The sequence below is a fragment of the Tachypleus tridentatus genome, chromosome 7, assembly GCF_004210375.1.
Source record: "Tachypleus tridentatus isolate NWPU-2018 chromosome 7, ASM421037v1, whole genome shotgun sequence".
Taxonomy (NCBI): domain Eukaryota; kingdom Metazoa; phylum Arthropoda; class Merostomata; order Xiphosura; family Limulidae; genus Tachypleus; species Tachypleus tridentatus.
Genome location: NC_134831.1, coordinates 41,903,536 through 41,920,333, shown reverse-complemented (window position 1 = coordinate 41,920,333; position 16,798 = coordinate 41,903,536).

Sequence of the window (16,798 nt, the reverse complement as noted above, 5' to 3'; positions counted from 1 at the left end):
TATATATCTACCGGTGAATCGTCACAACATCAAAATCAAAATGTGTTATGTATCGACTGATGAAGCGTCACATTGTCATCAAAATCAAACTATGCTATGTATCTACCAGTGAAGCGTTACATCATCAAAAGCAAACTGTGTTATGTATCTACCAGTGAAGCCTTACATCATGATCAAAATCACTGTATTGTGTATCTACCAGTGAAGCGTACAACATGAAAATTAAACTGTGTTATGTATCTACTGATGAAACGTCACATCATCATCAAAATCAAACTGTGTTATGTATCTACTGATGAAACGTCACATCATCATCAAGATCAAAATGTGTTACGTATCTACCAGTGAAGCGTCACAACATCAAAATGTGTTATGTATCTACCAGGAAGCGTCACACCATCAAAATCAAACTGTTATTTATCCACAAGTGAAGCGTCACATCATCAAAATCAAACTGTTTTATGTACCTACTGATGAAGCGTCACATCATCATCAAAATCAAACTGTGCTATGTATCCATTAGTGAAGCGTCACACCATCATCAAAATCAAACTGTGCTATCTATCTATTAGTGAAGCGTCACACCATCAAAATCAAACTGTTATTTATCCACCAGTGAAGCGTCACAATATCAAAATCAAACTGTGTTATGTATCTTCTAGTGAAGCGTCACACCATCAAAATCAAACTGTGTTATGTATCTTCTAATGAAGCGTCACACCATCAAAATCAAACTGTTATTTATCCACCAGTGAAGCGTCACATCATCAAAATTAAACGGTGTTATATATCTACCGGTGAATCGTCACAATATCAAAATCAAACTGTGTTGTGTATCTAACAGTGAAGCGTCAAAACATCAAAATGAAAATGTGTTATGTATCTTCCAGTGAAACTTCACAACACCAAAATTAAACTGTGTTATGTATCTACTGATGACGCGTCGCATGATCATCAAAATCAAACTGTGTTATGTATCTACCAGTGAAGCGTCACAATATCAAAATCAAACTGTGTTATGTATCTTCTAGTGAAGCGTCACACCATCAAAATAAAACTGTTATTTATCCACCAGTGAAGAGTCAGAACACCAAAATTAAACTGTGCTATATATCTACTGATGAAACGTCACATCATCAAAATCAAACTGTTTTATGTACCTACTGAAGAAGCGTCACATCATCATCAAAATCAAACTGTGCTATGTATCTACCAGTGAAGCGTCACAATATCAAAATCAAACTGTGTTATGTATCTTCTAGTGAAGCGTCACACCATCAAAATTAAACTGGATTATTTATCCACCAGTGAAGCGTCACATCATCAAAATAAAACTGTGTCATGTATCTACCGGTGAAGCGTCACAACATCAAAATCAAAATGTGTTATGTATCTTCCAGTGAAGCTTCACAACACCAAAATTAAACTGTGTTATGTATCTACTGATGACGCGTCGCATGATCATCAAAATCAAACTGTGTTATGTATCTTCCAGTGAAGAGTCACAACACCAAAATTAAACTGTGTTATGTATCTTCCAGTAAAGCGCCACACCAACAAAATCAAACTGGGTTATTTATCCACCAGTGAAGCGTCACATCATCAAAATTAAACTGTGTCATGTTTCTACCGGTGAATTGTCACAACATCAAAATCAAACTGTGTTATGTATCTACCAGTAAAGCGTCACAACACCTAAATCAAATTGTGTTATGTACCTACTGATGAAGCGTCACATCATCATCAAAATCAAACTGTGCTATGTATCTATCAGTGAAGCGTCACACCATCAAAATCAAACTGTTATTTATCCACCAGTGAAGCGTCACATCATCAAAATTAAACGGTGTTATATATCCAACGGTGAATCGTCACAATATCAAAATCAAACTGTGTTGTGTATCTAACAGTGAAGCGTCACAACATCAAAATCAAAATGTGTTATGTATCTAGTAATTAAGCATTACATCATCATTAAAATCAAACTGTATTATGTATCTACCAGTGAAGCGTACAACATGAAAATTAAACTGTGTTATGTATCTACTGATGAAGCGTCACATCATCATCAAGATCAAACTGTGTTACGTATCTACCAGTGAAGCGTCACAACATCAAAATGTGTTATGTATCTACTGATGAAGCGTCACATCATCATCAAAAATAAATTGTGTTATGTATCTACCAGTGAAGCGCCACACCATCAAAATCACATTGTTATTTATCCACAAGTGAAGCGTCACATCATGAAAATTAAACTGTGTTATATATCTACTGATGAAACTTCACATCATCAAAATCAAACTGTGTTATGTACCTACTGATGCAGCGTCACATCATCATCAAAATCAAACTGTGTTATGTACCTACTGATGAAGCGTCACATCATATCAAAATCAAACTGTGCTATGTATCTACCAGTGAAGCGTCACAATATCAAAATCAAACTGTGTTATGTATCTTCTAGTGAAGCGTCACACCATCAAAATCAAACTGTGTTATGTATCTTCTAGTGAAGCGTCACACCATCAAAATCAAACTGTTATTTATCCACCAGTGAAGCGTCACATCATCAAAATTAAACGGTGTTATATATCTACCGGTGAATCGTCAGAATATCAAAATCAAACTGTGTTATGTATCTAACAGTGAAGCGTCACATCATCATCAAAATCAAACTGTGCTCTTTACCTAAGTTAAGCGTCACAACACCAAAATCAAACTGGGTTATTTATCCACCAGTGAAGCGTCACATCATCAAAATTAAACTGTCATGTTTCTACCAGTGAAGCGTCACATCATCAAAATTAAATGGTGTTATATATCTACCGTTGAATCGTCACAATATCAGAATCAAACTGTGTTGTGTATCTAACAGTGAAGCGTCACAACATCAAAATCAAAATGTGTTATGTATCTACCAGTGAAGCGTACAACATGAAAATTAAACTGTGTTATGTATCTACTGATAAAGCGTCACATCATCATCAAGATCAAACTGTGTTACGTATCTACCAGTGAAGCGTCACAACATCAAAATCAAACTGTGTTATGTATCTTCTAGTGAAGCGCCACACCATCAAAGTTAAACTGTGTTATGTTTCTTCCAGTGAAGCGTCACATCATCAAAGTTAAACTGTGTTATGTTTCTTCCAGTGAAGCGTCACAACATCAAAATCAAACTGTGCTATGTTTCTTCCAGCGAAGCGTCACAACATCAAAATCAAACTGTGTTATGTATCTTCCAGTGACGCGTCACAACATCAAAATCAAACTGTGTTATGTATCTTCTAGTGAAGCGCCACACCATCAAAATCAAACTGGGTTATTTATCCACCAGTGAAGCGTCACATCATCAAAATTAAACTGTGTTATGTATCTACTGATGACGAGTCGCATGATCATCAAAATCAAACTGTGTTATGTATCTTCCAGTGAAGAGTCACAACATCAAAATTAAACTGTGTTATGTATCTTCCAGTGAAGAGTCACAACACCAAAATTAAACTGTGTTATGTATCTTCCAGTAAAGCGCCACACCATCAAAATCAAATTGGGTTATTTATCTACCAGTGAAGCGTCACATCATCAAAATTAAACTGTGTCATGTTTCTACCGGTGAATCGTCACAACATCAAAATCAAAATGTATTATGTATGTACTGATGAAGCGTCACATTGTCATCAAAATCAAACTGTGCTGTGTATCTACCAGTGAAGCGTCACAACATCAAAATCAAACTGTGTTATGTATCTACCAGTAAAGCGTCACAACATCAAAATCAAACTATTATGTATCTACCGGTGAATCGTCATAACATCAAAATCAAACTGTGTTATGTATCTGCTGGTGAAGCGTCCCATCATCATCAAAATCAAACTGTGCTCTTTATCTAAGTTAAGCGTCACAACACCAAAATAAAACTGTGTTATTTATCCACCAGTGATGCGCCACATCATCAAAACAAAACTGTGTCATGTATCTACCGGTGAATCGTCACAATATCAAAATCAAACTGTGTTATGTATCTACTGGTGAAGCGTCACAAAAAACAAAATTAAACTCTGTTATTTATCAACTGATGAATCGTCACATCATCATCAAAATCAAATTGTGTTATGTATCTACCAGTGAAGCGTCACACCATCAAAATCAAACTCTTATTTATCCACCAGTGAAGCGTCACATCATCAAAATTAAACTCTGTTATATATCTACCGGTGAATCGTCACAACATCAAAATCAAAATGTGTTATGTATCGACTGATGAAGCGTCACATTGTCATCAAAATCAAACTATGCTATGTATCTACCAGTGAAGCGTTACATCATCAAAAGCAAACTGTGTTATGTATCTACCAGTGAAGCCTTACATCATGATCAAAATCACTGTATTATGTATCTACCAGTGAAGCGTACAACATGAAAATTAAACTGTGTTATGTATCTACTGATGAAACGTCACATCATCATCAAAATCAAACTGTGTTATGTATCTACTGATGAAACGTCACATCATCATCAAGATCAAAATGTGTTATGTATCTACCAGTGAAGCGTCACAACATCAAAATGTGTTATGTATCTACCAGTGAAGCGTCACACCATCAAAATCAAACTGTTATTTATCCACAAGTGAAGCGTCACATCATCAAAATCAAACTGTGTTATGTATCTACTGATGAAGCGTCACATCATCATCAAAATCAAACTGTGCTATGTATCCATTAGTGAAGCGTCACACCATCATCAAAATCAAACTGTGCTATCTATCTATTAGTGAAGCGTCACACCATCAAAATCAAACTGTTATTTATCCACCAGTGAAGCGTCACAATATCAAAATCAAACTGTGTTATGTATCTTCTAGTGAAGCGTCACACCATCAAAATCAAACTGTGTTATGTATCTTCTAATGAAGCGTCACACCATCAAAATCAAACTGTTATTTATCCACCAGTGAAGCGTCACATCATCAAAATTAAACGGTGTTATATATCTACCGGTGAATCGTCACAATATCAAAATCAAACTGTGTTGTGTATCTAACAGTGAAGCGTCAAAACATCAAAATCAAAATGTGTTATGTATCTTCCAGTGAAACTTCACAACACCAAAATTAAACTGTGTTATGTTTCTACTGATGAAGCGTCGCATGATCACCAAAATTAAACTGTGTTATGTATCTACTGATGACGCGTCGCATGATCATCAAAATCAAACTGTGTTATGTATCTTCCAGTAAAGAGTCACAACACCAAAATTAAACTGTGTTATATATCTACTGAGGAAACGTCACATCATCAAAATCAAACTGTGTTATGTACCTACTGATAAAGCGTCACATCATCATCAAAATCAAACTGTGCTATGTATCTACCAGTGAAGCGTCACAATATCAAAATCAAACTGTGTTATGTATCTTCTAGTGAAGCGTCACACCATCAAAATCAAACTGTTATTTATCCACCAGTGAAGAGTCAGAACACCAAAATTAAACTGTGCTATATATCTACTGATGAAACGTCACATCATCAAAATCAAACTGTTTTATGTACCTACTGATGAAGCGTCACATCATCATCAAAATCAAACTGTGTTATGTATCTACCAGTGAAGCGTCACAATATCAAAATCAAACTGTGTTATGTATCTTCTAGTGAAGCGTCACACCATCAAAATTAAACTGGATTATTTATCCACCAGTGAAGCGTCACATCATCAAAATAAAACTGTGTTATGTATCTACCGGTGAAGCGTCACAACATCAAAATCAAACTGTGTTATGTATCTTCCAGTGAAGCGTCACAACATCAAAATTAAACTGTGTTATGTATCTACTGATGAAGCGTCACATGATCATCAAAATCAAACTGTGTTATGTATCTTCCAGTGAAGCGTCACAACATCAAAATTAAACTGTGTTATGTATCTTCCAGTGAAGCGCCACACCATCAAAATCAAACTGTTATTTATCCACCAGTGAAGCGTCACATCATCAAAATTAAACTGTGTCATGTTTCTACCGGTGAATTGTCACAACATCAAAATCAAACTGTGTTATGTATCTACCAGTAAAGCGTCACAACATCTAAATCAAATTGTGTTATGTATCTACTGATGAAGCGTCACATCATCATCAAAATCAAACTGTGCTATGTATCTATCAGTGAAGCGTCACACCATCAAAATCAAACTGTTATTTATCCACCAGTGAAGCGTCACATCATCAAAATTAAACGGTGTTATATATCCACCGGTGAATCGTCACAATATCAAAATCAAAATGTGTTATGTATCTAGTAATTAAGCATTACATCATCATTTAAATCAAACTGTATTATGTATCTACCAGTGAAGCGTACAACATGAAAATTAAACTGTGTTATGTATCTACTGATGAAGCGTCACATCATCATCAAGATCAAACTGTGTTACGTATCTACCAGTGAAGCGTCACAACATCAAAATGTGTTATGTATCTACTGATGAAGCGTCACATCATCATCAAAAATAAATTGTGTTATGTATCTACCAGTGAAGCGCCACACCATCAAAATCACATTGTTATTTATCCACAAGTGAAGCGTCACATCATGAAAATTAAACTGTGTTATATATCTACTGATGAAACGTCACATCATCAAAATCAAACTGTGTTATGTACCTACTGATGAAGCGTCACATCATCATCAAAATCAAACTGTGCTATGTATCTATCAGTGAAGCGTCACATCATCAAAATCAAACTGTTATTTATCCACCAGTGAAGCGTCACATGATCAAAATTAACTGTGTTATATATCTTCCATTGAAGCGTCACATCATCATCAAAATCAAACTGTGTTATGTATCTACCAGTGAAGCGTCACAATATCAAAATCAAACTGGTTATATATCTTCTAGTGAAGCGTCACACCATCAAAATCAAACTGTTATTTATCCACCAGTGAATCGTCACATCATCAAAATTAAACGGTGTTATATATCTACCGGTGAATCGTAAGAATATCAAAATCAAACTGTGTTATGTATCTAACAGTGAAGCGTCACATCATCATCAAAATCAAACTGTGCTCTTTACCTAAGTTAAGCGTCACAACACCAAAATAAAACTGTGTTATTTATCTACCAGTGAAGCGCCAAACCATCAAAATTACACTGTGTCATGTATCTAGCGGTGAATCGTCACAACATCAAAATCAAACTGTGTTATGTATCTACGAGTGAAGCGTCACAACACCAAAACCAAACTGTGTTATGTATGTGCTGTTGAAGCGTCACATCATCATCAAAATCAAACTGTGCTCTTTACCTAAGTTAAGCGTCACAACACCTCAATCAAACTGTGTTATATATCTACCGGTGAATCGTCACAATATCAAAATCAAACTGTGTTGTGTATCTAACAGTGAAGCGTCACAACATCAAAATCAAAATGTGTTATGTATTAATGATGAAGTGTAACGTTGTCATCAAAATCAAACTATGCTATGTATCTACCAGTGAAGCGTCACATCATCAAAATCAAACTGTGTTATGTATCTACCATTAAAGCGTCACAACATCAAAATCAAACTGTTATGTATCTACCGGTGAATCGTCATAAAATCAAAATCAACCTATGTTATGTATCTGCTGGTGAAGCGCCACAACATCAAAATCAAACTGGGTTATTTATCCACCAGTGAAGCGTCACATCATCAAAATTAAACTGTCATGTTTCTACCATTGAAGCGTCACATCATCAAAATTAAATGGTGTTATATATCTACCGTTGAATCGTCACAATATCAAAATCAAACTGTGTTGTGTATCTAACAGTGAAGCGTCACAACATCAAAATCAAACTATGCTATGTATCTACCAGTGAAGCGTCACATCATCAAAATCAAACTGTGTTATGTATCTACCATTAAAGCTTCACAACATCAATATCAAACTATTATGTATCTACCGGTGAATCGTCATAAAATCAAAATCAACCTATGTTATGTATCTGCTGGTGAAGCGCCACAACATCAAAATCAAACTGGGTTATTTATCCACCAGTGAAGCGTCACATCATCAAAATTAAACTGTCATGTTTCTACCATTGAAGCGTCACATCATCAAAATTAAATGGTGCTATATATCTACCGTTGAATCGTCACAATATCAGAATCAAACTGTGTTGTGTATCTAACAGTGAAGCGTCACAACATCAAAATCAAAATGTGTTATGTATCTACTGATAAAGCGTCACATCATCATCAAGATCAAACTGTTTTACGTATCTACCAGTGAAGCGTCACAACATCAAAATCAAACTGTGTTATGTATCTTCCAGTGAAGCGCCACACCATCAAAATCAAACTGGGTTATTTATCCACCAGTGAAGCGTCACATCATCAAAGTTAAACTGTGTTATGTTTCTTCCAGTGAAGCGTCACATCATCAAAGTTAAACTGTGTTATGTTTCTTCCAGTGAGGTGTCACAACATCAAAATCAAACTGTGCTATGTTTCTTCCAGCGAAGCGCCACAACATCAAAATCAAACTGTGTTATGTATCTTCCAGTGACGCGTCACAACATCAAAATCAAACTGTGTTATGTATCTTCTAGTGAAGCGCCACACCATCAAAATCAAACTGTTATTTATCCACCAGTGAAGCGTCACATCATCAAAATTAAACGGTGTTATATATCTACCGGTGAATCGTCACATTATCAAAATCAAACTGTGTTGTGTATCTAACAGTGATTCGTCACAACATCAAAATCAAAATGTGTTATGTATCTAGTGATGAAGCGTTATATCATCATCAAAATCAAACTGTATTATGTATCTACCAGTGAAGCGTACAACATGAAAATTAAACTGTGTTATGTATCTATTGATGAAGCGTCACATCATCATCAAGATCAAACTGTGTTACGTATCTACCAGTAAAGCGTCACAACATCAAAATGTGTTATGTATCTACTGATGAAGCGTCACATCATCATCAAAAACAAATTTTGTTATGTATCTACCAGTGAAGCGTCACACCATCAAAATCAAACTGTTATTTATCCACAAGTGAAGCGTCACATCATCAAAATCAAACTGTGTTATGTACCTACTGATGAAGCGTCACATCATCATCAAAATCAAACTGTGCTATGTATCTATCAGTGAAGCGTCACACCATCAAAATCAAACTGTTATTTATCCACCAGTGAAGCGTCACATCATCAAAATTAAACTGTGTTATATATCTACCGGTGAATCGTCACAATATCAAAATCAAACTGTGTTGTGTATCTAACAGTGAAGCGTCACAACATCAAAATCAAAATGTGTTATGTATCTACCATTAAAGCGTCACAACATCAATATGAAACTATTATGTATCTACCATTACAACGTCACAACATCAATATCAAACTATTATGTATCTACCGGTGAATCGTCAGAACATCAAAACCAAACTGTGTTATGTATCTGCTGGTGAAGCGTCACATCATCAAAATTAAACTGTGTTATATATCTACCGGTGAATCGTCACAACATCAAAATCAAAATGTGTTATGTATCTACTGATGAAGCGTCACATTGTCATCAAAATCAAACTGTGCTGTGTATCTACCAGTGAAGCGTTACATCATCAAAATCAAACTGTATTATGTATCTACCAGTCAAGCGTACAACATGAAAATTAAACTGTGTTATGTATCTACTGATGAAGCGTCACATCATCATAAAAATCAAACTGTGTTATGTATCTACCAGTAAGGCGTCACAACATCAAAATCAAACTGTGTTATATATCTACCATTAAAGCGTCACAACATCAATAAACTATTATGTATCTACCGGTGAATCGTCATAACATCAAAATCAAACTATTATGTATCCACCGGTGAATCGTCATAACATCAAAATCAAACTGTGTTATGTATCTGCTGGTGAAGCGTCCCATCATCATCAAAATCAAATTGTGCTCTTTACCTAAGTTAAGCGTCACAACACCAAAATAAAACTGTGTTATTTATCCACCAGTAAAGCGCCACACCAACAAAATTAAACAGTGTCATGTATCTACCGGTGAATCGTCACAACATCAAAATCAAACTGTGTTATGTATCTACGAGTGAAGCGTCACAACACCAAAACCAAACTGTGTTATGTATCTATCAGTGAAGCGTTACATCATCAAAATCAAACTATGTTATGTATCTACCAGTGAAGCGTCAGAATATCAAAATCAAACTATTATGTATCTACCGGTTAATCGTCATAACATCAAAATCAAACTGTGTTATGTATCTGCTGGTGAAGTGTCACATCATCAAAATTAAACTGTGTTATATATCTACCGGTGAATCGCCACAACATCAAAATCAAAATGTGTTATGTATCTACTGATGAAGCGTCACATTGTCATCAAAATCAAACTGTGCTGTGTATCTACCAGTGAAGCGTTACATCATCAAAAGCAAAATGTGTTATGTATCTACCAGTGAAGCGTTACATCATGATCAAAATCAAACTGTGTTATGTATCTACCAGTGAAGCCTTACATCATGATCAAAATCAAACTGTATTATGTATCTACCAGTGAAGCGTACAACATGAAAATTAAACTGTGTTATGTATCTACTGATGAAGCGTCACATCATCATCAAAATCAAACTATGTTATGTATCTACCAGTAAGGCGTCACATCAAAATCAAACTGTGTTATGTATCTTCCAGTGAAGCGTCACATCATCATCAAAATCAAACTGTGCTATGTATCTATCACTGAAGCGTCACACCATCAAAATCAAACTGTTATTTATCCACCAGTGAAGCGCCACACCATCAAAATTAAACTGGGTTATTTATCCACCATTGAAGCGTCATATCATCAAAATTAAACTGTGTCATGTATCTACCAGTGAAGCGTCACAACACCAAAACCAAACTCTGTTATGTATCTACTGGTGAAGCGTCACATCATCAAAATCAAAGTGTGTTATGTACCTACTGATGAAGCGTCACATCATCATCAAGATCAAACTGTGCTATGTATCTATAGGTGAAGCGTCACACCATCAAAATCAAACTGTTATTTATCCACCAGTGAAGCGTCACATCATCAAAATTAAACGGTGTTATATATCTACCGGTGAATCGTCACATTATCAAAATCAAACTGTGTTGTATATCTAACAGCGAAGCGTCACAACATCAAAATCAAAATGTGTTATGTATCTAGTGATGAAGCGTTACATCATCATCAAAATAAACTGTATTATGTATCTACCAGTGAAGCGTACAACATGAAAATTAAACTGTGTTATGTATCTACTGATGAAGCGTCACATCATCATCAAGATCAAACTGTGTTACGTATCTACCAGTGAAGCGTCACAACATCAAAATGTGTTATGTATCTACTGATGAAGCGTCACATCATCATCAAAAATAAATTGTGTTATGTATCTACCAGTGAAGCGCCACACCATCAAAATCACATTGTTATTTATCCACAAGTGAAGCGTCACATCATGAAAATTAAACTGTGTTATATATCTACTGATGAAACGTCACATCATCAAAATCAAACTGTGTTATGTACCTACTGATGAAGCGTCACATCATCATCAAAATCAAACTGTGCTATGTATCTATCAGTGAAGCGTCACATCATCAAAATCAAACTGTTATTTATCCACCAGTGAAGCGTCACATGATCAAAATTAACTGTGTTATATATCTTCCATTGAAGCGTCACATCATCATCAAAATCAAACTGTGTTATGTATCTACCAGTGAAGCGTCACAATATCAAAATCAAACTGGTTATATATCTTCTAGTGAAGCGTCACACCATCAAAATCAAACTGTTATTTATCCACCAGTGAATCGTCACATCATCAAAATTAAACGGTGTTATATATCTACCGGTGAATCGTAAGAATATCAAAATCAAACTGTGTTATGTATCTAACAGTGAAGCGTCACATCATCATCAAAATCAAACTGTGCTCTTTACCTAAGTTAAGCGTCACAACACCAAAATAAAACTGTGTTATTTATCTACCAGTGAAGCGCCAAACCATCAAAATTACACTGTGTCATGTATCTAGCGGTGAATCGTCACAACATCAAAATCAAACTGTGTTATGTATCTACGAGTGAAGCGTCACAACACCAAAACCAAACTGTGTTATGTATGTGCTGTTGAAGCGTCACATCATCATCAAAATCAAACTGTGCTCTTTACCTAAGTTAAGCGTCACAACACCTCAATCAAACTGTGTTATATATCTACCGGTGAATCGTCACAATATCAAAATCAAACTGTGTTGTGTATCTAACAGTGAAGCGTCACAACATCAAAATCAAAATGTGTTATGTATTAATGATGAAGTGTAACGTTGTCATCAAAATCAAACTATGCTATGTATCTACCAGTGAAGCGTCACATCATCAAAATCAAACTGTGTTATGTATCTACCATTAAAGCTTCACAACATCAATATCAAACTATTATGTATCTACCGGTGAATCGTCATAAAATCAAAATCAACCTATGTTATGTATCTGCTGGTGAAGCGCCACAACATCAAAATCAAACTGGGTTATTTATCCACCAGTGAAGCGTCACATCATCAAAATTAAACTGTCATGTTTCTACCATTGAAGCGTCACATCATCAAAATTAAATGGTGCTATATATCTACCGTTGAATCGTCACAATATCAGAATCAAACTGTGTTGTGTATCTAACAGTGAAGCGTCACAACATCAAAATCAAAATGTGTTATGTATCTACTGATAAAGCGTCACATCATCATCAAGATCAAACTGTTTTACGTATCTACCAGTGAAGCGTCACAACATCAAAATCAAACTGTGTTATGTATCTTCCAGTGAAGCGCCACACCATCAAAATCAAACTGGGTTATTTATCCACCAGTGAAGCGTCACATCATCAAAGTTAAACTGTGTTATGTTTCTTCCAGTGAAGCGTCACATCATCAAATTAAACTGTGTTATGTTTCTTCCAGTGAAGTGTCACAACATCAAAATCAAACTGTGTTATGTATCTTCCAGTGAAGCGTCACAACATCAAAATCAAACTGTGTTATGTATCTTCCAGTGAAGCGTCACATCATCAAAATCAAACTGTGTTATGTATCTTCTAGTGAAGCGTCACACCATCAAAATCAAACTGTTATTTATCCACCAGTGAAGCGTCACATCATCAAAATTAAACTGTGTTATATATCTACCGGTGAATCGTCACATTATCAAAATCAAACTGTGTTGTGTATCTAACAGTGATTCGTCACAACATCAAAATCAAAATGTGTTATGTATCTAGTGATGAAGCGTATATCATCATCAAAATCAAACTGTATTATGTATCTACCAGTGAAGCGTCACAACATCAAAATTAAACTGTGTTATGTATCTATTGATGAAGCGTCACATCATCATCAAGATCAAACTGTGTTACGTATCTACCAGTAAAGCGTCACAACATCAAAATGTGTTATGTATCTACTGATGAAGCGTCACATCATCATCAAAATCAAACTGTTTTCTTTACCTAAGTTAAGCGTCACAACACCTAAATCAAACTGTGTTATTTATCCACCAGTGAAGCGCCACACCATCAAAATCAATCTGGGTAATTTATCCGCCAGTGAAGCGTCACATCATCAAAATTAAACTGTGTCATGTATCTACCAGTGAAGCGTCACAACACCAAAACCAAACTGTGTTATGTATCTAATGGTGAAGCGTCACATCATCAAAATCAAACTGTGTTATGTACCTACTGATGAAGCGTCACATCATCAAAATTAAACGGTGTTATATATCTACCGGTGAATCGTCACAATATCAAAATCAAACTATGTTGTGTATCTAACAGTGAAGCGTCACAACATTAAAATCAAAATGTGTTATGTATCTTCTGATGAAGCGTTACATCATCTTCAAAATCAAAGTGTATTATGTATCTACCAGTGAAGCGTACAACATGAAAATTAAACTGTGTTATGTATCTACTGATGAAGCGTCACATCATCATCAAGATGAAACTGTGTTACGTATCTACCAGTGAAGCGTCACAACATCAAAATGTGTTATGTATCTACTGATGAAGTGTCACATCATCATCAAAATCAAATTGTGTTATGTATCTACCAGTAAAGCGTCACACAATCAAAATTAAACTGTGTTATATATCTACCGGTGAATCGTCACAATATCAAAATCAAACTGTGTTGTGTATCTAACAGTGAAGCGTCACAACATCAAAATCAAAATGTGTTATGTATCTACTGATGAAGCGTCATATTGTCATCAAATCAAACTGTGCTATGTATCTACCAGTTAGGCGTTACATCATGATCAAAATCAAACTGTGTTATGTTTCTACTGATGAAGCGTCGTATGATCACCAAAATTAAACTGTGCTATGTATCTACTGAAGAAGCGTCGTATGATCACCAAAATTAAACTGTGCTATGTATCTACTGAAGAAGCGTCGCATGATCATCAAAATCAAACTGTGTTATGTATCTTCCAGAGAAGAGTCAGAACACCAAAATTAAACTGTGTTATGTATCTTCCAGTGAAGCGCCACACCATCAAAATCAAACTGGGTTATTTATCCACCAGTGAAGCATCACATCATCAAAATTAAACTGTGTCATGTTTCTACCGGTAAATCGTCACAACATCAAAATCAAAATGTGTTATGTAACTACTGATGAAGCGTCATATCATCATCAAAATCAAACTATGTTATGTATCTACCAGTAAGGCGTCCCAACATCAAAATCAAACTGTGTTATGTACCTTCCAGTGAAGCGTCACATCATCATCAAAATCAAACTGTGCTATGTATCTATCAATGAAGCGTTACATCATCAATAGCAAACTATGTTATGTATCTACCAGTGAAGCGTCACAACATCAAAATCAAACTGTGTTATGTATCTTCTAGTGAAGCGTCACATCATCAACAAAATCAAACTGTGCTATGTATCTATCACTGAAGCGTCACACCATCAAAATCAAACTGTTATTTATCCACCAGTGAAGCGTCACAACATCAATATCAAACTGTGTTATTTATCCACCAGTGAAGCGCCACACCATCAAAATTAAACTGGGTTATTTATCCACCATTGAAGCGTCATATCATCAAAATTAAACTGTGTCATGTATCTACCAGTGAATCGTCACAACACCAAAACCAAACTCTGTTATGTATCTACCGGTGAAGCGTCACATCATCAAAATCAAACTGTTATTTATCCACCAGTGAAGCGTCACATCATCAAAATTAAACGGTGTTGTATATCTACCGGTGAATCGTCACATTATCAAAATCAAACTGTGTTGTGTATCGAACAGTGAAGCGTCACAACATCAAAATCAAAATGTGTTATGTATCTAGTGATGAAGCGTTACATCATCATCAAAATCAAACTGTATTATGTATCTACCAGTGAAGCGTACAACATGAAAATTAAACTGTGTTATGTATCTACTGATGAAGCGTCACATCATCATCAAGATCAAACTGTGTTACGTATCTACCAGTGAAGCGTCACAACATCAAAATGTGTTATGTATCTACTGATGAAGCGTCACATCATCATCAAAAACAAATTGTGTTATGTATCTACCAGTGAAGCGTCACACCATCAAAATCAAACTGTTATTTATCCACAAGTGAAGCGTCACATCATCAAAATCAAACTGTGTTATGTACCTACTGATGAAGCGTCACCTCATCATCAAAATCAAACTGTGCTATGTATCTATCAGTGAAGCATCACACCATCAAAATCAAACTGTTATTTATCCACCAGTGAAGCGTCACATCATCAAAATTAAACGGTGTTATATATCTACCGGTGAATCGTCACAATATCAAAATCAAACTATTATGTATCTACCGGTGAATCGTCATAACATCAAAATCAAACTGCGTTATGTATCTACCACTGAAGCGTCACAACATCAAAATCAAACTGTGTTATGTATCTACTAATGAATCGTCACATTGTCATCAAAATCAAATTGTGCTATGTATCTATCAGTGAAGCGTCACAACACCAAAATTAAACTTCTGTTATTTATCAACTGATGAAGCGTCACATCATCATCAAGATCAAACTGTGTTACGTATCTACCAGTGAAGCGTCACAACATCAAATTGTGTTATGTATCTACTGGTGAAGCGTCACATCATCATCAAAATCAAACTGTTGTCTTTACCTATCAGTGAAGCGTCACAACACCAAAATCAAACTGTCTTGTATATCTAACAGTGAAGCGTCACAACATCAAAATCAAACTCTGTCATGTATCTACTGATGAAGCGTCACATCATCATCAAAATAAAACTGTGATATGTATCTATCAGTGAAGCCTCACAACATCAAATTCAAAATGTTATATATCTACCGGTGAATCGTCACAATATCAAAATCAAACTGTATTGTGTATCTAACAGTGAACGTCACAACATCAAAATCAAACTGTGTTATGTATCTACAAGTGAATCGTCACAACATCAAAATCAAACTGTGTTGTGTATCTAACAGTGAAGCGTCACAACATCAAAATCAAACTGTGTTATGTATCTACTAATGAATCGTCACATTGTCATCAAAATCAAATTGTGCTATGTATCTACTGGTGAAGCGTCACAATACCAACAGAAAACAATTGCTATATATCAACCAGAAGCATTATCACACCAGCTACTACAACCTTCTTATAAAATTGAAACACAACCATAATTTAATTGGCCA